Source organism: Myotis nattereri (assembly GCF_964212035.1).
Source record: "Myotis nattereri genome assembly, chromosome: 2".
Lineage (NCBI taxonomy): Eukaryota > Metazoa > Chordata > Mammalia > Chiroptera > Vespertilionidae > Myotis > Myotis nattereri.
The window spans coordinates 79,864,824-79,891,024 of record NC_138076.1 but is presented as its reverse complement, the minus strand read 5'-3'; positions in this window follow the sequence as shown (position 1 = coordinate 79,891,024).

The following is a 26,201-nucleotide window of genomic DNA, read 5'->3' as shown; positions in this document are numbered from 1 at the left end:
TGTCTTTATCAAATATCTTTAGGCAATTGTGTAACCAAATGAATGGATTTATCATGCCCTACACCCCAAATAAAGGGGGAGGGGGAGAGGCAAATGTCTTTATCTTATTACTACATAATAGCCTTGTAAATTATATATATATATATATATATATATATATATATATATATCCTCTACATTTGAGAACACTTCATTGAAATATGTAATATGTACAACATTTTTAAAATGTAAAAAAATGAATACAATAAAAGTAAACTATCTTTTAATGTCATCCTTTAGAAAGAAAGTTAGGAAGCTGTTATACATAGTTTCTCTAAATTTCCCTTGAAATATTCATAAATTCACATGACATTTAGGTAAATGTACTTTCCTAAGAAGATGCCATGAATTTCAGGGAAAGTATGATTTGGCAATTACTAAAGAAATTATTCATTCTCTTGTATTAAAAATAAATAGTTGCATTAAATACATGTAACCTGTCAGAATGTGACTCATGGTTGCCTCCAGCAATAGTAAAGTATGTGCTCCGCTCATTCAATTTAATAATACATTTTCAATAATAAATAAATTAGGTAATACATTTATGTTGTACCAGAATCTAGAAATAACTCCCTCCCTCCCTCCCTCCCTCCCTCCCTCCCTCCCTCCCTCCCTCCCTCCCTTGTTTCCTCCCTCCCACACTTTCTCCCTTTCTCTTTCTGTCACCCACACAACCACATACACATATATATCTCTACTTCTATATCTTTCTTTCTCTTTTTTTTATTTTTATTTTTTTAAATATATTTTATTGAGTTTTTACAGAGAGGAAAGGAGAGAAATAGAGAGTTAGAAACATCGATGAGAGAGAAACATCGACCAGTTGCCTCCTGCACACTCCCCACTGGGGATGTGCCCGCAACCAAGGTACATGCCCTTGACCGGAATCGAACCTGGGACCTTTCAGTCCGCAGGCTGACGCTCTATCCACTGAGCCAAACCGGTTTTGGCTCTTTTTTTTAAATATGCTGTACTACACTGAAGTAAAAAATTTGAAAAAAATAAAAGTATTATGCCAAGAGAAAAATAGTCAAAAGGAGATAAACCAATGATTAATATAATAAATAATTATTAAAAACTATTTTTATAATTTTATTACTATTATTATTTTCTATTTCAAACTCTTTAGCATCTTTAATCTTGTTTTATTCTAATAAAATCCTGTGAGGGTCTATATAATTACTTTGACAATTTAGCATCAGTGGTAAACCAGGTCCATTGGCGTCAAATGATTGACTAGTTTATATAGGAAATAATAATTAGGAGCATATTTAGTTTGAGAATACTAGTTTAGTTTTCTTGAATTCAGTTCCATATTCTTTCTAAAGAAAAAATAAGTAGATATTGGTATGTTATTTATTCCATTGAATTGTGCTGGCTTTGTGCCTTGTCCTTTATTTATTCTGGAGTTTCAAATTTGTCTTCTTTGCCTCTGTCCTAATACAGAAATCTAAGCAGTTGAAAAGTTTCCTACTTTGGTTTCGAAGATGAAGATACAGTTCTCAATCTAATGGGCTGAATTAGACCTGGTTTTGAATGCCAAGATGATATAGGAATAGATAATGTAGAAATTTAGCGTACAGGAGCTATGAAAAAGAAAAAGCGGACAAATGCTGGTAATATAACAGTTTTATTTCGTGCTTTTGTTTGTTGTTAGTTTTTTAGCGGTGAGTCAGGAAAGGCAAAACAAACTCAAATCTAGAACTGTATGATGTAGCTTTAAGTGTGAGGGGAGCTGAGATTTTTGAAAGTAGGTGCTGAACCCTGACATTTTTTTCTAAATCAAAAGGAAAGGCTGTGGAAAGGGGGTAGGACAGTGTGCTTCTATGAACAGTGGTTTCCAGTGAGTTTCATATTTTCTTAATGTGAACTTATCATTGCTGAGGTCTGAGGCTGTACGTGAATAACGTATTGGGGATTTTGTAAGGCACATGATTGCTTATGTAGGGCACAACATAGTATAAACAGCCTAAGTGTTAGCATTAGATAAATATGAGCCTAAACCCATGCTCTACCACTCACCAGCTATAGGTTCTTGAAAGTTGAGCTTCGACTAGTAAATTGTGAAGAGGTTTTGTAACATTTAAGCAAAATTAGGCATGCAGTTGCTCACTAAATATTCTCATCTTGTCACCTTGCTCTTTATTGACACTATTGAAAAGGGTCAACTAGCTAGCTTAAGACAGAAAGGGGCGGGGAGGGTGGTCCAGGAAGGATGGAGGTATTTGTGGCATGAAAATTAAAGCAGTTGTAAGTTAGATCTAAAGCATCCCTGACTTAAGGGGTAATAAAGCATATCCGGCCAGGACAAGTGAGAGAGGGTCCATGGGAGAGGAATGCATAGGTGGGGGCTTGGAGACACCCAAACACTTCTCTTTCTTGTTGGGTAAAGAAATGTTTCAAGATAAGGGGAGTGAAAGAGGAGGGAACCACGGGGATTTTGAGCTTTGAAACTAATACCATGTAGCAGAATGACAAATGAGGAAAGCAAGGGGATCCTAAATCAAGGAAGGGTCCAATTTGAAAGGGTCAGATTCAGACAAAGAACTGCAGCATATATAAGCTGGAGACAAAGGGTCATAGACACATTTTTTTTAAGATTATTTTTTTTTTCAAGAGAGAGAGCGAGCGAGCAGGCTTTTCTCATTTTGGGGCCCCTTCTCAGGGGGTCCCTTTTGGGGATACCCCTGCCCAGATGGAGTTTCTATCTGCATCCAATAAATTTCTACATTTTTAAAAAATATATTTTTATTGATTTTAGAGAGAAAGGGAGAGGTAGAAAGAGATAGAAACATCAATGATGAAAGAGAATCACTACATGTCCCCCCACAGGGGATTGAGCCCACAAATGGGGCATGTGCCCTGACTAGGAATCGAACCCATGACCTCCTGGTTCACAGGCCAATGCTCAACTGCTGAGCCACACCAGCTGGGCAAAATTCTACGTTTTTTATTAAAGAAGCCTTTTTGTCCATGAGTTTCTTCTTCAGACTTCATGAGGACAAGGACCCACAGGAAAAAATCTGCACCCCAAACCCCACATTTCACTATGAATTAATCTCCTTTTCTGGCACAGATTGCATCAGACGGTGGGAGTCATCAACAGGAGAAGGGAGAGTAAGAGAAATTGGTGTTGGTATTTATTCCCCCAGGTCCCTCCTGAAAGGTTGATGAGGACAAGGTTTCTGTACCAAAGGAGAATCTCAGTGTCCCAGTAGATGCCCCTCTCCCACTCCCAGTTTCCATTTTTGCTGGGTCCTGATAAACCCTGCCTCCCCTACCATTCAAGACGAAGGGGAGTAGTGGTTTTCCTGTGTGGTTATCTCCAGAGCACTGCACCATTACTTGTTGACTTCCTTCAAATCATCTTGATTGGGGCAGAAATAGAATGTTAGAGAACCAGCTAGAATTGTAAGAAATATTAATCATGCACTGTTTACTGTGATTGTTTACTGTGTGTGTTCTCCTGATCAAAGAAGGCACATTCTAACCTGGATGGCAGTTACACACATGGGACCTGGGAGCTCACCTGGAAATGCAGCCACCCTCCCCATTTGGAGCCACTTATTATCATAGAACTAGAGGTCCAGTGCACGAAATTCGTGAGGGGGGGGGTCCCTCAGACTGGCCTGAACCTTCTCATAATCCCAGACCCCTCGGGGGATGTCCGACTAACTTCTACTAGGATCGGGCCTTGGGTTCAGGCCTAAACCGGCAATCAGACACCCCTCTCGCAACCCAGGACCGCTGGCTCTTAACTGCTCACCTGCCTGCCTGATCACCCCTAACCACTCACTTGCCTGCCTGCCTCATTGCCCCTAACTACTCCTGTGCCTGACTGATCACCCCTAACCGCCTCTGTTTGCCAGCCAGATCACCCTTAACAACTTACCTGCCTTCCTTATCACCCTTAACCACTCCCCTGACTGCCTGATCACCCTTACCCCCTCACTGGGGGACAAGGCCAGCCGGTGCAAGGGGCCATGGTCATTCTGATCTCTGGTCGTTCTGGTTGTTCTGCCATTTCAGAGGCTGGGCTTTTATTATATAGGATGATTAACAATTTTTCTTTAGAAACCAGAATCACCAGTCCTTTGAAGATCCCTGACCTTTTGCATATCACTAAGCCCTTTGAAGATCCCCAGCCCTCTACTTACCAGTTAACTGCCCATTTGGCATACCCTTTGGCTATTTCCCCATGTAATCTTTGTCCTTTTACACAATATAATCAGCTGGCTCATGGTGGGGTGCAGACCAGATTTTTGTGGCTGACCTGCTGCTCTCCAATATTGCTGGCAATATTGGAACAATGGCTCATATATGATTCAACCCTGTCTCTGCTTAATTGGCTCAAATCATGACAGGCAGCACAGACCCATTATTTGTGCGGTTACAATCTCACACTTTTGTAAATTGTCCCTTTATTAAATTCTTGTCAATTACCCCCTTTTTTTAATATAATTTATTAATTTTTTACAGAGAGGAAGGGAGAGAGATAGAGAGTTAGAAACATCGATGAGAGAGAAACATTGATCAGCAGCCTCCTGCACATCTCCTACTGTGGATGTGCGCGCAACCCAGGTACATGCCCTTGACCAGAATCGAACCTAGGACCTTTCAATCCGCAGGCCGAAGCTCTATCCACTGAGCCAAACCGGTTTCGGCAATTACCCCTTTTTAATGTGGCATTTGTTCTCTATTAGAACACTGACTGAGACATTATCATTATTATTATTGTAATTATTGAAGAAGATTCATAGCAATTGCCTTAAGATCATGAAAACTATCAAGTGACATATGGAAATTCAACACCATCAATCTTATGAAGATTGTAGGTAATATCTAAAGTCCCAGACATTATAAAGGGACTCAAATGGTTTATATCTGTTGAGATATAAGCTAATTACTAATTATGTATATATGTACATTTAATAGGGTATTGTTGAAAATTACACAAACATGTATCTCTCAACTTCCATAAGTAATTGTAAACGTAAAAATACAAAAATAGTTTTATATTTAGCCTTTATGAAAACCATGAACAATTTGTTACGTATGTCTTCTTGAGAGTGGCTAGTATGGGGATTACTGAAAGAAGGCCTCTGCCTTCAGCCCTGGGAGGCAGGCCAGAATGGTCACAGTTGTGAGCAAGCTCACCCTGGCAAACCAGGACTGTGACTCTGGTGGTAGATTCACTGTAAGGACTGCATGCATAATTGCCAGGATACACAGCAGTAACAATGTCTATTGAATTACATGGCAAAAATAGGAGTTACTGAGTATTGAGCTTAATGAATAAAGATTTTTGGCTAAAGATAAGAACCAGAATAATACTAAAATATGTTTTTAATTTGGAATGCTACAGACTACAATGGTTAAATAATTTAAAAATCTTGACTTAAGAATTACACACTGTCTAATATTTTCAGTCACTTTTTCTGAACCAGTTTAGTACACATCACAGAAAATAGCTGATTCAGTTTTTCAAAGCCAGAGCTAAATAAATCAGGATGAGAGATTCTCTTCCCAGTGAATGTTGAGAAGATAAGCATTCTTTTTCCTGATGTTTTCTGTCAGTGAGATTTCCAGTAACCCATAGTTTTATACAGTTCACTCCTTCTACCTCATTTGGTTTGGTTCAGGCACTGGTATTGAATGCTACAGGTTTAATATAACTACACCTAATGTCTTGTTGATTGTTTTACAATCAAGCCCTGCTTGACATGTCTGTCATACTTTGCCCTAGGATTCAGAAAGCCAAAGTACCTGGAACAAATGACTTTCTTCAACTCAGGAGCAAAAACACTTCCTAACAAGATAGCATAATAGTTGTTTATTCCAGAACCAGAATCTTCTAAGATGAATTAAAAAAAATACATTAAAATAAAATAACTTATAAGTGTTTTAAAGGTTTAGAATGATTGTTGGATGCTTCTAGAAGTAAATGTGTTTCATAGTCCAAGGATGGCATATGTGTAACCAAAAATCCTTTGGGTGTGTTGTTGCTTTTTGCTAAGAAAGGTGGCTATAGTTTTGCCATTCTGCACAGACATCATAGGTGTCAGCCTAATAACCTTAGATATGGACCTTTTGAGATGACTTCAACTTTGGTTTTAAAAGAATGATCATGCTATGGATTAAAATACCAAGGATAAAGACAATAAATTGAACCAAATTACCTGGTTTTACTTATCACGGAGCTAGAATTTGTTGTCGCTGATGGTATTTTTAAGTAATTCTTTCTATGATGTATGCATCTTTTCTTTCTTATAAGTCTCACTGACATAATTACTTCAAAGTATCTAAAATCCATTTATTTTCCCAAGACATAAGTTTAGAAATATCTTAAATAATCCACAGTAAAAGAAATTATATAATTCTTCTTGATTGAGTTTTGGAAGGTTGTATTTTTCCAGGAATATGTCCATTTCCTTTAGGTTGTTTAGTTTGTTGGAGTAGAGTTGTTCATAGTATTCTTTTTAATAATCTTTTGTATTTCTTTGGGGTCGGTTGTTATTTCGCCTCTATCGTTTCTGATTTTGTTTATTTAGGTCCTCTCTCTTTGCTTCTTTGTGAGTCTGGCTAGAGGTTCATCAATCTTGTTTTTCCTTTCAAAGAACCAGCTCTTGGTTTCATTGATCTTTTGTATTGTTTTTGTGTTCTCTATTTCATTTATTTCTGCTCTGACCTTTAATAGCTCCTTCCTTCTGCTAACTCTGGGCTTTTCTTGTTGCTCTCTTTCTAATTCTTTAAGTTGTAGAGTTAGATATTTTATTACCAGTTTTTTGTTGTTGTTGTTTGTTTTTTGAGGTAGGCTTGTAATGCTATGAACTTCCCTCTCAGGACTGCTTTCACTGTGTCCCATAGGTTTCGGATTGTTGTGTTTTCATTGGCATTCATTTTCAGGATGTTTTAATATTTTCTTTGATTTCTTTGGCAACCCAATCATTGTTTAATAACATGTTATTCAACCTCCAAGTGTTTGAAGTTTTTTATTGTTTCTATTGTAGTTGATTTCCAATATTATGCCATTGTGGTCTGAGAAGATGCCTGATATGATTTCAATCTTCTTGAATTTGAAGAGACTTTGCCTGTAACCCAATATGTGGTCTATCTTTGAAAATGTCCCATGTGGACTTGAGAAGAATGTATATTCTGTTGCTTTGGGATGAAATATTCTGAAGATGTCAATTAAGTCCATCTGATCTAGGGAGTCATTTAGGATTGCTGTTTCTTTGCTGATTTTTTGTCTAGAGGATTTATCCAGTGATGTCAGTTGGGTATTAAGTTCCCTACTATTATCATATTGCTGTTTATCTCTCCCTTGATATCTTCCAACAGTTTAACTATGTTCTTAGCAGCATAATTTATAGTAGCTAAGATTTGGAAACAGCCTAAGTGTCCATCAGTAGATGAGTGGATTAGAAAACGGTAGTACATCTACACAATGGAATACTATGCTGCTGTACAAAAGAAGGCATTTTCACTATTTGCAGCAGCATGGATGGCACTGGAGAGCATTATGCTAAGTGAAATAAGTCAGTCAGAGAAAGATAAATATCACATAATCTCACTCATTTGTGGAATATAATGAACAACATAAATTGAGGAACTGAAATAGAACCAGAGTCATAGAAGCATCAAACAGACTGTCCAACCTATGAGGAAAGGCAAGGGCGGGGGTGGGAGGGTAAGAGATCAACTAAAGAACTTGTATGCATGCATATGAGCAAAACCAATGGACACAGATGGGAGGCGGGGTGAGGGCACATGCTGGAGGATGGGAGTGTCCTGGGAGAGGTCAATGGGAAAAAAGGAGACTTATGTAATACTTAAACAATAAAGAATTTAAATTTAAAAAATTATATAAATAAAGCCTCCATACTTTTTAAATAGTGGTAAAAGTGAAAGGAAGAAAAGTCACAAACTTACTCTTGAGAATAAAAAAATAGGGAAAGATGAGAAATTAAATTTTAAAAAGATTTTACTAATAGAGCCTAATACATTTGATTGTTGTTGAAGCTGTAAATGTATTGATCTGAGTTAATTAACATAATATTAATTATAATTGGCTCACTCATTTTAATGAATTATGGCAAATTTCTATCTTTGCTCACAAAGATTTTGAGACAAACATTTTAGGTTTAATTTAGGAGATTCTGTTCACATACCTAGTTAATATAACCTCCAAATATACTTATTTTTAAATGTAACATATCCAAATATATCTCATACTATTTTGATATTCTTTGAGTATTTTGAAAAAAATGCAGTTTGAACTTAATTAAAATATTAAACTAAGAAATAATGGACCTCACAAGAGATCTAAGATCTAAATATTGAAACATATTGTTTCTGTTTTAACATCTTACATTCAAATTTTTGTTCTCCATGTATCTGCTGCCTTGACTAGTACATTAAAAAGCCAGTTTGCATAAATATTCAAGAGATACAAGGATTTCCTACTGAGATAGTTTTCTTACTTATGCTTAAGAAGAATTATCTCTTTGATTAAACTCAAACTAAGAATTAATGTTAAGCAAAGAAAAAAAGAAAGACTCATGGACATAGGCAACAGTATGGTGGTTGCCAGGGGTAGGAGGGATGGAAGGAGGTACAAGAAATTTAAGGGGGCGATAAATGGTGATGGAAGAATCACCATTTGGGAATACTTAATCCCAAATTAGAGTGGTAAACACACAATACAATATACAGATGATGTATTGTAGAAGTATATACCTGAAATCTATATAACTTTATTAGCCAATGTCAACCCAATAAATTTTAAAAATTAAATAAATGCTACGTAAAAATAAAAAGAAAGGAAGAAAAGATCATTGCTCTTTCCACACTATAGATATATAGAAAAAAATTAATAATTCTGGATTAAATAATGCAGTCTCTTTTATTTATTTATTTTTTTACTTTTGCAAGTTTACTGCATTTATTTTTTTTTATTGCTTAAAGTATTACAAAGGGTATTACATATGTGTCCATTTTATCCCCCCGCCCTAGACAGTCCCCTAACCTCCCCTATCCCCCAGTGTCTTATGTCCATTGGTTATGCTTATATGCATGCATACAAGTCCTTTAGTTGATCTCTTACCCCCCTACCTCCTGCCCCCCAACCCTCCCCGGCCTTCCCGCTGCAGTTTGACAATCTGTTTGAGGCAGCTCTGCCTCTGTATCTATTATTGTTCAAAAGTTTATAATGGTCTCTATTATCCATGAATGAGTGAGATCATGTGGTATGTTTCCTTCATTGACTGGCTTATTTCACTTAGCATAATGCTCTCCAGTTCCATCCATGACGTTGCAAATGGTAAGAGTTCCTTCCTTTTTAGAGCAGCATAGTATTCAATCGTGTAGATGTACCACAGTTTTCTAATCCATTCATCTACTGATGGACACTTAGGCTCAGACATATGCCGAAGCAATTTCTTCACTGATACAACTCCTAGGGCACTTGAAACTAAAGAGAAAATGAACAAATGGGACTACATCAAAATAAAAAGCTTCTGCACAGCAAAAGAAACCATCAACAAAACAATGAGAAAACCCACTGTGTGGGAAAACATATTTGCCAATGTCATATCTGATAAGGGCCTAATCTCCAAAATCTATAGGGAACTCATACAACTTAACAAAAGGAAGATAAACAATCCAATCAAAAAATGGGCAAAGGACCTAAATAGACACCTTTCAAAAGAGGACATTCAGAAAGCCAAGAGACATATGAAAACATGCTCAAAGTCACTAATCATCCGAGAGATGCAAATCAAAACAACAATGAGGTACCATCTCACACCTGTCAGACTGGCTATCATCAACAAATCAACAAAAGACAAGTGCTGGAGAGGATGTGGAGAAAAAGGAACACTTGTGCACTGCTGGTGGGAATGCAGACTGGTGCAGCCACTATGGAAGACAGTATGGAGTTTCCTTAAAAAACTGAAAATGGAACTCCCATTTGACCCTGTGATCCCACTTCTAGGAATATATCCCAAGAAACCAGAAACACCAATCAGAAAAGATATATGCACCCCTATGTTCATAGCAGCACAATTCACCATAGCTAAGATCTGGAAACAGTCTCTTTTATTAACATGGCTGAAATTGTTTGGCTTATCCAGAACACTATACCTTCTTACTTTAGTTAAATAAAACAAATAAATACCTGTGATAATATATAAATAAATACATAATATAAAGAAGAAATAAACACAACTCCACGCTTTTTGAATAATTTGGATATGGATGTGTTTATGAAGCAGGGGAGGAGGTAAAAGGATAATTACATTTAATTATAAACAAATATATAGCTTTATTCCTGTGATTGTGCAAAATCATACTTTTATTAGGATATATTTAAAAGTAGCAACATTATAAGCACAACAACTAGTCATTTTCCTTCAATCACATATTTCCTACATTTTCTAACATCCCTGAATTTCTGCTCGCTCTTCTTCATTTGGACATATACACACCATTGCATCTTTATTTATTTATTTTTTTAAATATATTTTATTGATTTTTTACAGAGAGGAAGGGAGAGAGATAGAGAGCTAGAAACATCGAGGAGAGAGAAACATCGATCAGCTGCGTCCTGCACATCTCCCATTGGGGATATGCCCGCAACCCAGGTACATGCCCTTGACCGGAATCGAACCTGGGACCTTTCAGTCCACAGGCCGACGCTCTATCCACTGAGCCAAACCGGTTTCAGCACCATTGCATCTTTAATACACCTATTTCTTGTCATCTTTTAGTCATTTGTTATTTTTAGGCAATGTTTAGTTGAAGATTTTGTTTACTTGTTTTTGGGAATTTTGTGATTATTTCAAATCAATGTGAAAATAAAACTATTAAAGTTTTGTTGTTATTGTTGATTGTTTTTAGTCCCTGTGCATGCCTTAATGTCTCTTTTAGGTGGAAGAGATTGGGATAAAAGATAACTAAAGAAAAATATAACATGAGCAATATGTAGTTATCAAATATCTTTAGAGACCATATTCATTTGTTTGATTTAAGTTATATTACATTATCAAGTGTTATATATTTATGTATGAAAATATATAGGAAAAAATGAGAAGTACATTTAATGTGTTTTAAATTATCTTTCTATGGTTGGAGAGCACTACATTAAAAGCCATTAGCAAATATCCTTTATTCTTATTTTGTCAATTTTATATTTCTTATTTCTTATACTTCTTCATTGAATGCCTTGAATTTTTGAGGACAAAGAATATTAATTGTTATCACTTAAATAAGTCTGTTCCAAAAAGCATAAAAATAAATAAACTAATTACAATAGTTACTTTCATACCCTTTTAAAATAATATTTTATGCAATATGTTTTGGTGTGTGTAGATGGGCTATCTATGAATACTTCTTTTTGAAATGGTTCTGCATTTTAAATAATGTAAAACTAAATATTTAAATATATATTTAAACATTCATATTAATTTGTAGAAGTTTTGAATTTTTTGGGTAATACCTAAAGAAATATCATTAAAGAAATCTTATATAATAAAAGGCTAATATGCAAATCGTCCCCTCAGTAGTTTGAACTACTGGGAGCTTGACCACTCACTATGATGTGCACTGACCACCAGGGGACAGTGGGGAAGAAAGGAAGGCCCCAGCCAGCAACCAGCAGCTGGGGAGAAGGAAGGCCCTGATCGGCCCTGGCCTAGGAACCCTACCCATGCATGAATTTTGTGCACCAGGCCTCTAGTTTAGTTATAATTAAAGAAATTTGGCCCTAGCTGGTTTCACTCAGTGGATAGAGCATCGGCCTGTGGACTGAAGGATTCCGGGTTTGATTCTGGTTAAGGGCATGTGCCGGGGTTGCAAGCTCGATCTCCAGTGGGGGATGTGCAGGAGGCAGCCTATCAAAGGTTCTCTCTTATCATTGGTGTTTCTATTTCTCTCTCCCTCTCCCTTCATCTCTTAAATCAATAAAAATATATTAAAAAAAAAGAAATTTGGAAAAAAATATTATTTATTATCCACTATAGCTTAAAAGTTAAAAGTGTTAAAAGTAATTTTATTAGTTGTCTCAAATTAGAGTTTAAATTAAGTAATAAAGAAAGCTTAAATACATATAATGAACTCCTCATAACATATCCTATGTGACAATACAAGATTATGGCTATTGAACTGCTCAGGGACTAAACATTAAAGAAAAAAACAAGCATATCAACATTTTCATTGACAAATATATTTATCCTCAGTTGATTATGCCATAGGAATTAGTAACAGTGGCCCGGTGCACAAAATTTGTGCACATTAAAAGGGAATTAATTAGAGGAAATATTTTAATATTGCTATTTTCCTTTTCTCTATAAGTGTCAGAGATGAAAGAAAATTAATGAAAAGTATATGAAAATCTTCCTCCTGTCCGAGTCTGGGATGTGTCGTGGGACCCAGAGTCAAGTCCCCGCCCACCTGCATGAGCTTCGGAATCTTGCGAGACCCAGACCTGGCTGGCCCCACCCACATTGGGAGAGATCCAGACCCGGCCGTCCCAACCCTGTCAATACCTGCAGGGCAGGGGGCGCACCCTCAGGTCATCTGGTCCGGCACCAGGTGGGGGGCGCAGCCTCAGGTCCCCTGTCAAGCCCCATCGGGTAGGAGGTGTAGCCTCAGGTCCCCTGTCAAGCCCCTCCAGGCAAGGAGTGTGGCCTCAGTTTCCCCAGCCCGGCCCGGCACCACGCAGCCTCAGGTCCCTGCTGATTTCTCATTATGGCTCATTACAGGAGCCTTGCCTCTGCTGTGGGCACAGCTATCTTGTGTTATGGGAACCCCACCTCCACTGTGGGCACAGCCGTCTTGTGATGGTATGAGGTTTAATTTGCATATTATCTCTTTATTATATAGGATAGAAAGAAGGCAAAAGGGAAAGCCAGACATTATAAGTGTGATCATTTGGGCAGTTTCACCAAGAAGCTGTAATTTCATACTCCCTAGGGCAGGGGTGGGCAAACTTTTTGACCCGAGGGCCACAATGGGTTCTTAAACTGGACCGGAGGGCCGGAACAAAAGAATGGATGGATGTTTGTGTGAACTAATATAAATTCAAAGTAAACATCATTACATAAAAGGGTACGGTCTTTTTTTTTTTTTTTTTTTAGTTTTATTCATTTCAAAGGGGCCTGATCTGGCCCACGGGCCGTAGTTTGCCCATGGCTGCCCTAGGGCGACACTGACCAATTCCCCACAGATTACTGGGGAAAGTATCCAATAGAGGTGAGATGAATTCATGTGAAACATTTTTTTGAAACCTAAACTGTCCTTTCACACTCTGGTGAGTATTAAAGATTCCTGCTTGAAAAACAATGCACATGGTTCTGGGAGTGATACAAAAATTAGGATGATGCCTTTCAATCTAACCTGGGGAACCAAGGATTGTCCAGAGGGTGTGGGGCCACTACAAGCCCTTGAAAATTTGGGAATACTTAATCCCCTAACAAAGGAATTCTCTCCCTTGACTCTTGGAGCACTCTTGTGGCTCCTGGCCCTTGGCACACTGTAAGTGTCTTACACTTGCCTATGTTCCCTCCGTAGTCACATGGCCCATAGCCATGAGAGCCCCACACACAATGGCTTAATGGGCTACAGCAGGAAACACAAACTAAGCTAGCCTGATACTGAACTGGACAATGCTCCAGACATGGAACTGAAACTCTGGGCAATGGCTTTGATCCCAGCTCTGCTGAAGCCATAGTTATACTTCTTCTATGGTAGTACAGAGGGAAATGGGACCTTAGAATCTCTAAGAAATAATTTCATAGAAATAACATTTTCTATAGTATCGCATCCTCTCTTGTGGATTTCAGACATTTTTTTTCCCCTGTGGATATGGCAAGAAGCCCACTCCTACCAGCCACAAGTGTGGATGGGAGCTGTCCCTACTGACAACATTTGTAGGTAATGTAGCTCTACAGAGTTTAATTTACTTCTTGATTTAAGTTCTGTGCAATTAAAGCAGAGGAATCTTAATTTATAGCCAAACTGTTCTATATAGCACATGTTATCATGTTATATTTATCTGAATACCAGTTTATAGGCCTAATAAATGAGTTACAATGCCCAAGCACCTATTAATAATGAGAAGATGAGTTAGATAAGACAAGTCTGCCTGATTTTTGTAGATCTCCCAGAACCATGTGCATTGCTTATCAAGCAGGAATCTTTAATACTCACCAGAATGTAAAAGGACAGTTTAGGTTCAAAACAAACAAACAAAAAATACACCTCAGTTATGAAGAAGAGAGTTTGTGTTTTGTCATGACACTCCAAATAGCCCTTCATGACACAGGCAATAAATTAAGATGATACTACAAAACAGATTAGTAGAAAATAGTACGCAGATTCCAGAAATAATAACAATGAAGACAGGAGATATTTTAAAAACCAGAGAAGAAACTCAAGTGCTGACTAATCTTGAAAAAAAATCAGTATTTATCTAGTTCCTTTCATCCAAGAATCTCGGTATATATAAATATATTTCAGATTGATTTTCAATGCTAAGGTATTCATATTGCATTTTAAATCCTACAGATCAAAATAAAAATCAAAGTGCCCCATCATTATGAAAAACTACAAAACAGAAAGAAAGCTACTAATAAATCCCTTTTGGTAAATTATTCACAGACACAAATGCAGGAAAGTTGAACAGAAAACACTGTGCATCACTAATACAGTATGGCAGGATAATATAGTGGAAAATTCATTTGTGTTTTGTTTTCTCTGCTGAGGAAGAATCAAACAGTATGAGAGTTCATTATGTTTTGTGGTCTGCATTTTTCCTTCTGTTCTATGTAGGCCTTTGTGTTTCTTCGCCTCAGGGGCTTTTCAAGGCCTAAAGCAGGAGGTACTTGAAAATAACTTCTCTTTCTGGCTTTTGTGAAAGAACATACCAGGGGTCACAAATTCAAACCCCAACAGAATCAAGCAGACACCTAAATGAACAAAGCAGACTAGACTTATTTTTTTTCCACATATGCTCAATTTGGCTGCATATTTATCATATTTATCTTTGCATGACCAGTTTTACTTTCAGAGTATATTTTCCTCCATTTCTCAAAAAATGTTTGTAATTTTGGTCCATTTTTCTTCTTTTCTTTTGATAGTGTCAAAGAAAAGTTGAACCAACATTGTTAAACAGGCAAGGAATAAACTTGAATTCAAGATTATTACTCTAGTGTTTAAGACTTTTGCAATAGGAGAGAGCCTTTGAACTAAACTTTGCTAAAACAATAGGTGGAAGAATTTTTGTGATATAGTAAAAAAAAAAAAAAAAAAAATTAAAAAGGAGAACATTGGTAGGAGGCTAGTCCAGGGGTGGGCAAACTTTTTGAATCGAGGGCCACAATGGGTTCTTAAACTGGACCGGAGGGCCGGAACAAAAGCATGGATGGAGTGTTTGTGTGAACTAATATAAATTCAAAGTAACCATCATTACATAAAAGGGTATGGTCTTTTTTTTCAATAGTTTTATTCATTTCAAACGGGCTGGAACAGGCCCACGGGCCGTAGTTTGCCCATGGCTGGGCAAGTCTATGTGACCAGACCAGCTGTCTTTGTTAATTCTCACTTGTAGTTATAAATGTTAGGCTCCTACCATCCCACAAAGATTAGGATATAGGGACACTAATTACTTTGGTCATTACATTCCAAAAGGATGCCCCCTTGCCCCGCCTAGTCCTTGAGAAAGAACTTCCAGAAATATAACTGTGAGAATCCTAACAAATAAAAGAGTAATATGCAAATTAACCATCACTCTGTCACAAAGATGGTGGCAGCCATGGAGCTGGAGCAAGCAGGAGGCTTGAGTTGCCCTGGTGATGGAGGAAGCCAAGCTTCCCACCTGCCCTGCTGGCCAGAGCTCCACTCAAGGCTACAAAGATTCAATTATAGAAGACAAATAAACCCCAGATACCTGCTTCCAGCCACCCTGGCCTCTGCTCAAGGAGGGGCTGGGAACCTGGGATGGGCAACCCAGGCTTTGATCGGGACCAAGACAACAAAGTTTCAATTATGGAAGTTAAATAAATCCCAGATACCTGCTTCCAGCATGCGGTGTGGCCAGCCTGAAAACGGCCCTCAGCCCCTCACCCAGGCTTGCCAGGTATCCCAGTAGGGCCCCCACCCAGAAGGAAGTGTGACCAACCTGAAAACTGTCCTCAGTCCTTCACCCAGGTTGGCTACACACAGGTTGGCTACACCCTCATGCGGTGAGGGTCCTCACTGGGGGGCTTGACCAGCCTGAAAACAGCCATCAGCCCCTCACCTAGGCTGGCCAGGCACTCAAGCAGGACCCCCACCCTGATCTGGGACACTTCTGGGTATTTAGCCCCCCCAAAAAACAAAACAAAACATTAATTTGAAATTTCAAATCTCTATGGTGTACTCCTAAAACTAAGATAATATTTTATATCAACTGTAATTGAAAAAATAAATAAATATTATAAAAAGAAAAAACTCTCTAAGTAAGTACTATTTTTATCCTTCTTGTAAGTTAACTGTAATTGAAAAATAAATTATTTTTTAAATGAGGAAATATGATTAGGAAAGATGTGAGGAGTTCTTTTCCTGATAATTATAATTTGAAATCTATTTTAGGGTTGGAGCTAGAGACAAAGATGTTATGGATTAGCACAATAAGTATCAGAAGACATACTTTGGTCTTTGCTCCTAAGCAATGGAAAGAGCCTTCAAAGGTACATGAACATGTGAAACTTCAAATTTATATTTAAGGATACATACTTCATTGATAACATGTAGGGTAGATTTGAAAGAAGCTAGAAACATGTAGACTAAATAGAATCTCACTTGTAAATTTTTTTCTAATGTGCTTTTTTGTTTGTTTGAGAAGTTGGGTCCAATTGGGATGTACTTCTTTATACTAATTTGAAGGAGTTTCTTGGAAAAAAAGGAACTAAACTAGTGGCTTGAGTAACTAACCTGGGGTCTTAAAAAACATGTTTCCAATGCTGGATCTTATTTATTTTCATGTCTCAAACATGACTAAAACACCATATCATCATAATAAATTATAAATTAATTTTGAGTAAAACTGTATTAGGTTAAATCAAAATTGAAGGAAATTTTAAAAGTCTCTATTATAAAGAAAAAATCACAAAGATGATAACAATCAGAAACAAGCAAAACTTAAATGTTGATAATGAGCACTCTGCTTGTGTGAGACCTGAATAGAAGCTTGAGTAATGTGAATTAGAAGACAAGGACTCATCTATGAAAACTATCTCTTTGCCAGAAGGTCATGGTGGTCACTATCTCAATTAAAAGTTTTTTGAGTTTTTTTTTTTGTAGATAATGTGTTGATTCCAGAAAATTATATGTTATTATAAAGGAGTTTTCCCAAGTATAAAGTGAACTCTGCCAGAGATTTCTTGGACATTATTTTCCCTTCTATTAAATTTTAGGGCAGAGGGTTGAGTTGATTATACTCCTGAACTCTGTTCCTTGAATTTATGTTGTTGTTTTTTTCCTTTAATTATTTTGTTGTCATTGTTGTTTTAATTTTTCTTTAATGTTTCTTTATTGTTTAGATGTCTCCTTTTTTTCCCATTGACCTCTTCCACCCTGCACCTGCCCCTTCCAGGCCTTCATCACACTATTGTCTGTGTCCATGAGCTCTACATATATGCATATAAGTTCTTTAATTAATCACTCCCCACATACCACCCCCCGAATGCCCTCACCCCACCCTTACCTTCCTTCTGAGATTCTTCAGTCTGTTCCATGCTTCTATGTTTCTGCATCTATTTTATTCATCAGTTTATTTTGTTCATTAGATTCCACCTATGAGTGAGATCATGATTTAAGCAAAGATATGTTCTTTCATCGAAAAGAGTACAAAATAAGAGAATATCCAACAGAATTAAATCACATAAAAGTGGCTAAGTAGTGGTGTTATGTATTGAATTGTGTTCCCCCACTCCTATTCACATGTTGAAGCCCTAATCTTCAATACATTCGAATGGAACTATATTTGAAGATGGGGCCTCTAAAGAGGTAATTAAGATTAAATAAGGTCATTAGTGTGACTTTAGTTCAATCTGAGTGGTGTCCTTAAAATAAGTGGAGGTTAGGATATGCAGCGAGAACCCAGTGATGCCCCTGCACAGAGGCGAGGCCACGGGAAGACACAGGGATGAGGGGGCCATCTGCAAGTCAAGAGGTGAGGCCTTAGGAGACACCTAGCTGTCTGACAAGTTGATCTCAAACCTCCAGACTCCAAAATTGTGAGGAAATAAATTGCTGTTGTTTAAGCTATCCACTCTGTGAAACTTTGTTATGGCAGTCCTTGGAAACTAATGCAAGTAGATTAACTAACACGGAAGTGCAGCTTTAGACTGAGTTTTCAGAAAACATGCCTACCAGTAAATACTATTGGAATTATAGTACAATCAATCCTATGAATGATGACAGTAACAACCCTTAAAAAATGTGTAGCCTCTAGGTCAGTGGTTCTCAACCTTGGCTGCACATTAGAATCACCTGGGAATCTTTTAAATATCCTGATTTCTGGGCCTCATCCTCCAGAAATTCTGTTTCCTTGTTATGGGGTGGGGCCACAACATTAGTAACAAAGAGACAGAATTTCTGGAGGATGAGGCCCAGAAATCAGGATTTCTAAAAGATTCCCAAGTGATTCTAATGTGCAGCCAAGGTTGAGAACCACTGCTGTAGGTGATAAATGCTAAAATAGCTTGTGTATCAGCTGTTACTTAACAGATGCAGCTGTGGATTGTTAGCACATTTCTAGTACTGATTACCATGTTCTATTAACCATGGATCATTGTTTACTTAGCTATGTGGTTATAAGAAAATATTGTGGAGGCTTGACACATATAAAGGAAGAGAAAAACAATGCAGTTGTGAATACAGGAAATATCTATTAGCTTAACTTCCCTTAAATAATAATCTTTAGGCAAGCACTGGTCCACTCTACTGAAATAAATTATTTAACCAAACATAAATTGAAGAGTGACTGCTATTTCTTAGACTCCTTGATTCTCTCTTTCCCATCTAAATAAGTGATTCTTTATTTCAATAGCAGTGACTATTGTCTTTATGCAAATGAAAGTGAAGCATATTTCTGCTTGTTATCGAGGCTTTGACAACAGTAGCTTAAATTCAAAAATGATGTTATTTTCTCAAATAGACCTCTTTCAACCTTTAGAAACTCTGTTGGTCTGAGATAGGTTTCTTAATATATTCAATGCTTTGATGATAACCAGAGCAAAGGCTGTATGTAACTGTCAATAAATATACATGGCAAGTAAAAGCATTACAAAATAACTCAAGATAAAATTTATTGGTGAGAACCAGAGCCACTATCATCAGTCAACTATCTCCTTTCATTTCACCTAGGTATATTGACTTTAATTTTTTTTTTAACTTACCAAGGAGCATATTGCAGAAGCTAAAGGAATGGTATGGATTCACTCACTGATTTATAGAATGCACAAGCCTTCTAGCTTTAACTGGGCTGAAGTTTACCTGAGTAATTCTTATATACCTAGATGATGACACCTTCTCAGAGTGGTGATAAAACACCAACCCTCTCCAGCGTTAAACCAGCCAGGCATGGAGGGCAGCTACCTTCTCTCAGCCTCATTCCTATTGATAAGATGATATATCACAGGGCAACAGCATGTCTAATTCAAGATATGAAATGCCTCTTTGTTCTTCATATACAGTGAGAAAAAACATTTAGAACTTTGCCAGCTCTCCAGGAGAAATCATAACAAGTTGATTCTCACCAGGAGGCAACCATCTTATTCATCCCAAACAGAATATGTGCACTGTAAACTGATTTTAAATGCATTCAGATGATTTGGGTTTTAGAATCTTATAATCTTACTAAAGGCCCAGTGCACAAAATCCGTGAATGACTAGGGTCCTAGTGGCTGCTGGCTGCTGGACGGGGCCTTCCTTCATTCTACGCCACCCCCTGGTGGTCAGCATATATCATAATGAGTGATTGAACTCCCGTCAGACAAACTCTGGAGGGGACACTTTGCATATTAAGCATATATATATATATATATATATATCTTTATTTTCTCAGAATAGGGTCAACAGCTAGGAGCAACAGATTATGAAAAGGTATCTAAAGGTAGTCTCTTTCTCTCATTTCTGCTCTTTTTTTGTTGTTGTTGTTTTCTTTTTTTTTTTATTGCTTAAAGTATTACAAAGGGTATTACATATGTGTCCATTTTATCCCCCCGCCCTAGACAGTCCCCCAGCCTCCCCTATCCCCCAGTGTCTTATGTCCATTGGTTATGCTTATATGCATGCATACAAGTCCTTTAGTTGATCTCTTACCCCCCTACCTCCTGCCCCCCAACCCTCCCCGGCCTTCCCGCTGCAGTTTGACAATCTGTTTGAGGCAGCTCTGCCTCTGTATCTATTATTGTTCAAAAGTTTATAATGGTCTCTATTATCCATGAATGAGTGAGATCATGTGGTATTTTTCCTTCATTGACTGGCTTATTTCACTTAGCATAATGCTCTCCAGTTCCATCCATGACGTTGCAAATGGTAAGAGTTCCTTCCTTTTTAGAGCAGCATGGTATTCCATCGTGTATATGTACCACAGTTTTCTAATCCATTCATCTACTGATGGACACTTAGGCTGTTTCCAGATCTTAGCTATGGTGAATTGTGCTGCTATGAACATAGGGGTGCATATATCCTTTCTGATTGGTGTTTCTGGTTTCTTGGGATATATTCCTAGAAGTGGGATCACAGGGTCAAATGGGAGTTCCATTTTCAGTTTTTAAGGAAACTCCATACTGTCTTCCATAGTGGCTGCACCAGTCTGCATTCCCACCAGCAGTGCACAAGTGTTCCTTTTTCTCCACATCCTCTCCAGCACTTGTCGTTTGTTGATTTGTTGATGATAGCCAGTCTGACAGGTGTGAGATGGTACCTCATTGTTGTTTTGATTTGCATCTCTCGGATGATTAGTGACTTTGAGCATGTTTTCATATGTCTCTTGCTTTCTGAATGTCCTCTTTTGAAAGGTGTCTATTTAGGTCCTTTGCCCATTTTTTGATTGGATTGTTTATCTTCCTTTTGTTAAGTTGTATGAGTTCCCTATAAATTTTGGAGATTAGGCCCTTATCAGATATGACATTGGCAAATATGTTTTCCCACACAGTGGGTTTTCTTGTTGTTTTGTTGATGGTTTCTTTTGCTGTGCAGAAGCTTTTTATTTTGATGTAGTCCCATTTGTTCATTTTCTCTTTAGTTTCAAGTGCCCTAGGAGCTGTATCCGTGAAGAAATTGCTTCGGCATATGTCTGAGATTTTGTTGCCTTTGGATTCTTCTAGAATTTTTATGGTTTCCTGTCATACATTTAAGTCCTTTATCCATTTTGAGTTTATTTTTGTGTATGGTGTAAGTTGGTGGTCTAGTTTCATTTTCTTGCATATATCTGTCCAATTTTCCCAACACCAATTATTGAAGAGACTATCTTAGCTCCATTGTATGTTCTTGCCTCCTTTGTCAAATATTAATTGAGCATATTGTTTCGGGCCTATTTCTGGGCTCTCTATTCTATTCCATTGATCTATATGCCTATTCTTGTGCCAGTACCAGGCAGTTTTAAGAACAGTGGCTTTGTAATACAACTTGATATCAGGTATTGAGATCCCACCTACTTTGTTCTTTTTCAGGATCGCTGCAGCTATTTGGGGTCTTTTTTTATTCCAGATGAATTTTTGGAGAGTTCGTTCTAGATCTCTGAAGTATGCCGTTGGTATTTTAATGGGAAGTGAGTTGAATTTATAGATTGCTTTGGGTAGTATGGACATTTTAATGATGTTGATTCTACCAATCCATGAACACGGTATGTTCTTCCATGTGTTTATGTCTTCCTCTATATCTTTTTTCAACGTCCTGTAGTTTTCTGAGTAGAGGTCTTTTACCTCTTTAGTTAAGTTTATTCCTAGGTAGCTTAATTTTTTAGGTGCGATGGTAAACGGGATTGTTTTTATAATCTCTCTTTCTGAAAGTTCACTATTGGTGTATAGAAATGCCTCAGATTTCTCGAGGTTAATTTTGTATCCTGCTACATTGCCAAATTCATGTATTAAGTCTAGTAGCTTTTTGATGGCGTCTCTAGGGTTTTGTATGTATAATATCATGTTGTCTGCAAATAAGGACAATTTTACTTCCGCTTTTCCAATTTGGATGCCGTTTATTACTTCTTCTTGCCGAATTGCAATGGCTAACACTTCCAGTACTATGTTGAATAGGAGTGGTGAGAGGGGGCATCCCTGTCTTGTTCCTGTTCTTAGGTGAAATGGTGTTAGTTTTTGTCCATTGAGTATGATGTTGGTTGTGGGCCTGTCATATATGGCTTTTATTATGTTGAGGTATGATCCTTCTACTCCCACCTTGCTGAGAGCTTTTATCAAAAATGGGTGTTGAATTTTGTCAAATGCTTTTTCTGCATCAATTGATATGACCATGTGGTTTTTTTCTTTCAATTTGTTTATGTGATGTATCACGTTTATTGATTTGCGGATATTGTACCATCCTTGCATCCCTGGGATAAATCCTACTTGGTCATGGTGTATGATCTTTCTGATGTACTGCTGGATCCGATTTGCTAAGATTTTGTTGAGGATTTTGGCATCTATGTTCATGAGGGATATTGGCCTGTAATTCTCTTTCATTGTGTTGTCTTTATCTGGTTTTGGTATTAGGGTGATGCTGGCTTCATAGAATGAGCTTGGAAGTGTTCCTTCCTCTTGAATTTTTTGTAGTAGTCTGAGGAGGATAGGTTTTAGTTCTCCCTTGAATGTTTGGTAAAACTCCCCTGTGAAGCTATCTGGTCCTGGGCTTTTGTTTGATGGAAGCTTTTTGATGACTGCTTCAATTTCTTCCATAGTTATTGGCCTGTTGAGATTTTTAGATTTTTCCTGATTGAGTTTTGGAATGTTGTATTTTTCTAGGAATTTGTCCATTTCCTCCAGGTTGTCTAGTTTGTTGGAGTAGAGCTGTCCATAGTATTTTTTAACAATCATTTGTATTTCTGTGGGGTCTGTTGTTATTTCGCCTCTATCGTTTCTGATTTTGTTTATTTGGGTCCTCTCTCTTTGCTTCTTGGTGAGTCTGGCTAGAGGTTTGTCAATCTTGTTTATCCTTTCAAAGAACCAGCTCTTGGTTTCATTGATTTTCTGTATTGTTTTTTTTGGTCTCTATGTCATTTATTTCTGCTCTAATCTTTATTATCTCCTTCCTTCTGCTCACTCTGGGGTTTTCTTGTTGCTCTCTTTCTAATTCTTTGAGTTGTAGAGTTAGCTGATTTACTACCATTTTTTCTTGTTTTTTGAGATAGGCCTGTAGAGCTATAAACTTCCCTCTCAGGACTGCTTTCATTGTGTCCCATAGGTTTTGGATTGTTGTGTTTTCATTGTCATTAGTTTCCAGGATGTTTTGAATTTCTTGTTTGATCTCATTGGTAACCCAATCAATATTTAATAGCATGCTATTCAGCTTCCAGGTGTTTGAGTATTTTGGGTTGTTTTTATTGTAGTTTATTTCTAATATTATGCCATCGTGGTCTGCGAAGACGCTTTTTATGATTTCAATCTTCTTGAATTTGGGGATACTTTGCTTGTTACCCAATATATGGTCTATTTTTGAATATGTGTCATGAGCACTTGAGTAGAATGTATATTCCGTGGTACTGGGGTGAAGTGTTCTGAAGATGTCTATTAAGTCCATCTGATCTAGTGAGTCATTTGGGATTGCTGTATCTTTGCTGATTGTTTGTCTAGAGGACTTATCCAGTACTGTCAGTGGTGTATTAAAGTCCCCTACTATGATTGTATTGTTGTTGATCTCTCCTTTGATATCTTCCAGGAGTTTTTTTATGAATTTGGGTGCTCCTGCATTGGGTGCATATATGTTTACCAGGGTTATATCTTCTTGTTGAATTGATCCCTTTAGTATTATGAAGTGGCCTTCCTTATCTCTTGTTATGGCCTTCACTTTGAGGTCTATTTTGTCCGATATAAGTATTGCTACCCCAGCTTTCTTTTCCTTTCCATTTCCCTGAAAGATATTTTTCCATTCTTTCACTTTCAGTCTGTGTGAGTCCCTTCTAATGAGGTGGGTTTCTTGTAGACAGCAGATGTATGGGTCATGTTTTTTTATCCATTCAGCCACTCGATGTCTTTTGTTTGGAGCATTTAGTCCGTTTACGTTTAAAGTTATTATTGAAAGGTAATTGTTTGTAGCCATTTCTGTTTTTGTGTGGCTGTTTTCTTTCTGAGCTTTTTATTATTTTTATACCAGTCCCTTTAGCATTCCTTGCATTGCTGGCTTGGTGTTGATAAACTCCCTTAGCCTTTTTTTGTCTGTGAAGCTTCTTATTTCCCCTTCAAGTTTGAATGATATCCTTGCTGGATAGAGTATTCTTGGATTCAGTCTTTTGCTTTGCATCACTTTGTAAATTTCTGTCCATTCTTTTCTGGCCTGATGTGTTTCTGTTGAGAAATCATTTGACAATCTAATGGGAGATCCCTTGTATGTAACTTTCCGTCTCTCTCTCGCGACCTGTAAGATTCTCTCTTTGTCCTGAACATTTGCCATGGTAATTATGATGTGTCTTGGTGTGGGTCTTTTCGGGTTCACCTTGTTTGGGACTCTCTGGGCTTGTGTGACTTTTTTCTTCCCCACCTCAGGGAAGTTTTCTGATATTATTTCTTCTAATAGGTTTTCTAATCCTTGTTCATCCTTCTGTTGTTCTGGTACCCCTATTATTCGTATGTTGTTTCGTTTCATGTTGTCCCAAAGCTCCCTTAGGCTCTCCTCCTGTCTTTTAATTTTTTTCTCCAATTGCAGTACATTTTGGGTGTATTTTGCTTCCTTGTCTTCTAATTCACTAATTCGGTCCTCTGCTTCTCCTAGTCTACTGTTGATACTTTCAATGGAGTTTTTCATTGCAGCTATATCACTCTTCATTTCTTCTTGGGTCTTACTTAAGTTGTTGATTTTTTCATCTGTTTCTTCTAGCTTCTTCCATATGTTATCTATTTTTTCATCTGTTTCTTCTTGCTTCTTGTAGAGGTTGTTGATTTTTTTCTTCCATCCGGTTTATGCACTGTAGGGCCCTTATTCTGAATTCTTTTTCTGTCATGTTGCATGCCTCCTTATTACTTAGCTGTTTTTCTGGAGAGTCCTCCTTCTCTTTCCTTTGGGGGTTTCTTTGTCTACCCATGTTTGTTCTCACTGACATATCTAGACATTGAGTCATTCAGTGGTTGCTCCCTTGGTGGCAGTGACTCCTTGGTCTGTGGTTACTCTTCAGGTGGTTGCGGTAGCAGCTGCTCTTCAGTTGGCAGCAGCTCCTCTGGTGGGTGCTGTTCACAGCTGAGGTGGCTCTTCTGGCTGGTGGGGCGAGGTTTCACATACAGCTGCTGTTCCTCAGCAGAGGGTGTGGTGCTCTGGAGGTTGCTGTAGCTTCGATCTGCTGCGTTGATTTAAAGGCACAAAATACAACACAACAAGGCACCACATACCAGGCAGTATACACAAATATATTCACGATATTAATAACCCCAAATAAAGGTGACCACCCGAATTAAGAGAATTAGGGGATAAGGAGGAAGGAAGGGAAAAAGATAAAAGAGAAAAAAGAAAAGAAAAGTAGGGACCAAAAAAAGGAGTGCAAAAATGAAATTGGGAAAAAGGAGGGGGGGGAAATAAAAGCGAGAAAAGAAAAGAAACGAAAAAAAAAGAAAGAGAAAAAAGAAGAAGAAAAAAGAGCGAAAAGAGAGAATGAAGTGGAAGAGGGGAAGAGACTTTTAATATGAGGAGAATACTCCTATAGAACAGCCATTAATCCCAACAGATTCCAGCAACAGATCCCTGGAGATGAATGTAAACTAGAAACAACCAATAATATAACGATGATAATAGAATGGAGAACACTAATCCAAAAATAAAATAAAGAGAAAATAAAATGGCACTTTAAAAAATGGTAAAATGGTAGCAGTAATAATACTGGTTAAAAATAAGAAGGTAGTAATTAAAAGGGTAAAATCAGGTGATGGAAAAAGAAGGAAAAAAAAGAAAAGAAAAAAAAGAAGAAGAAGAAAAAATTG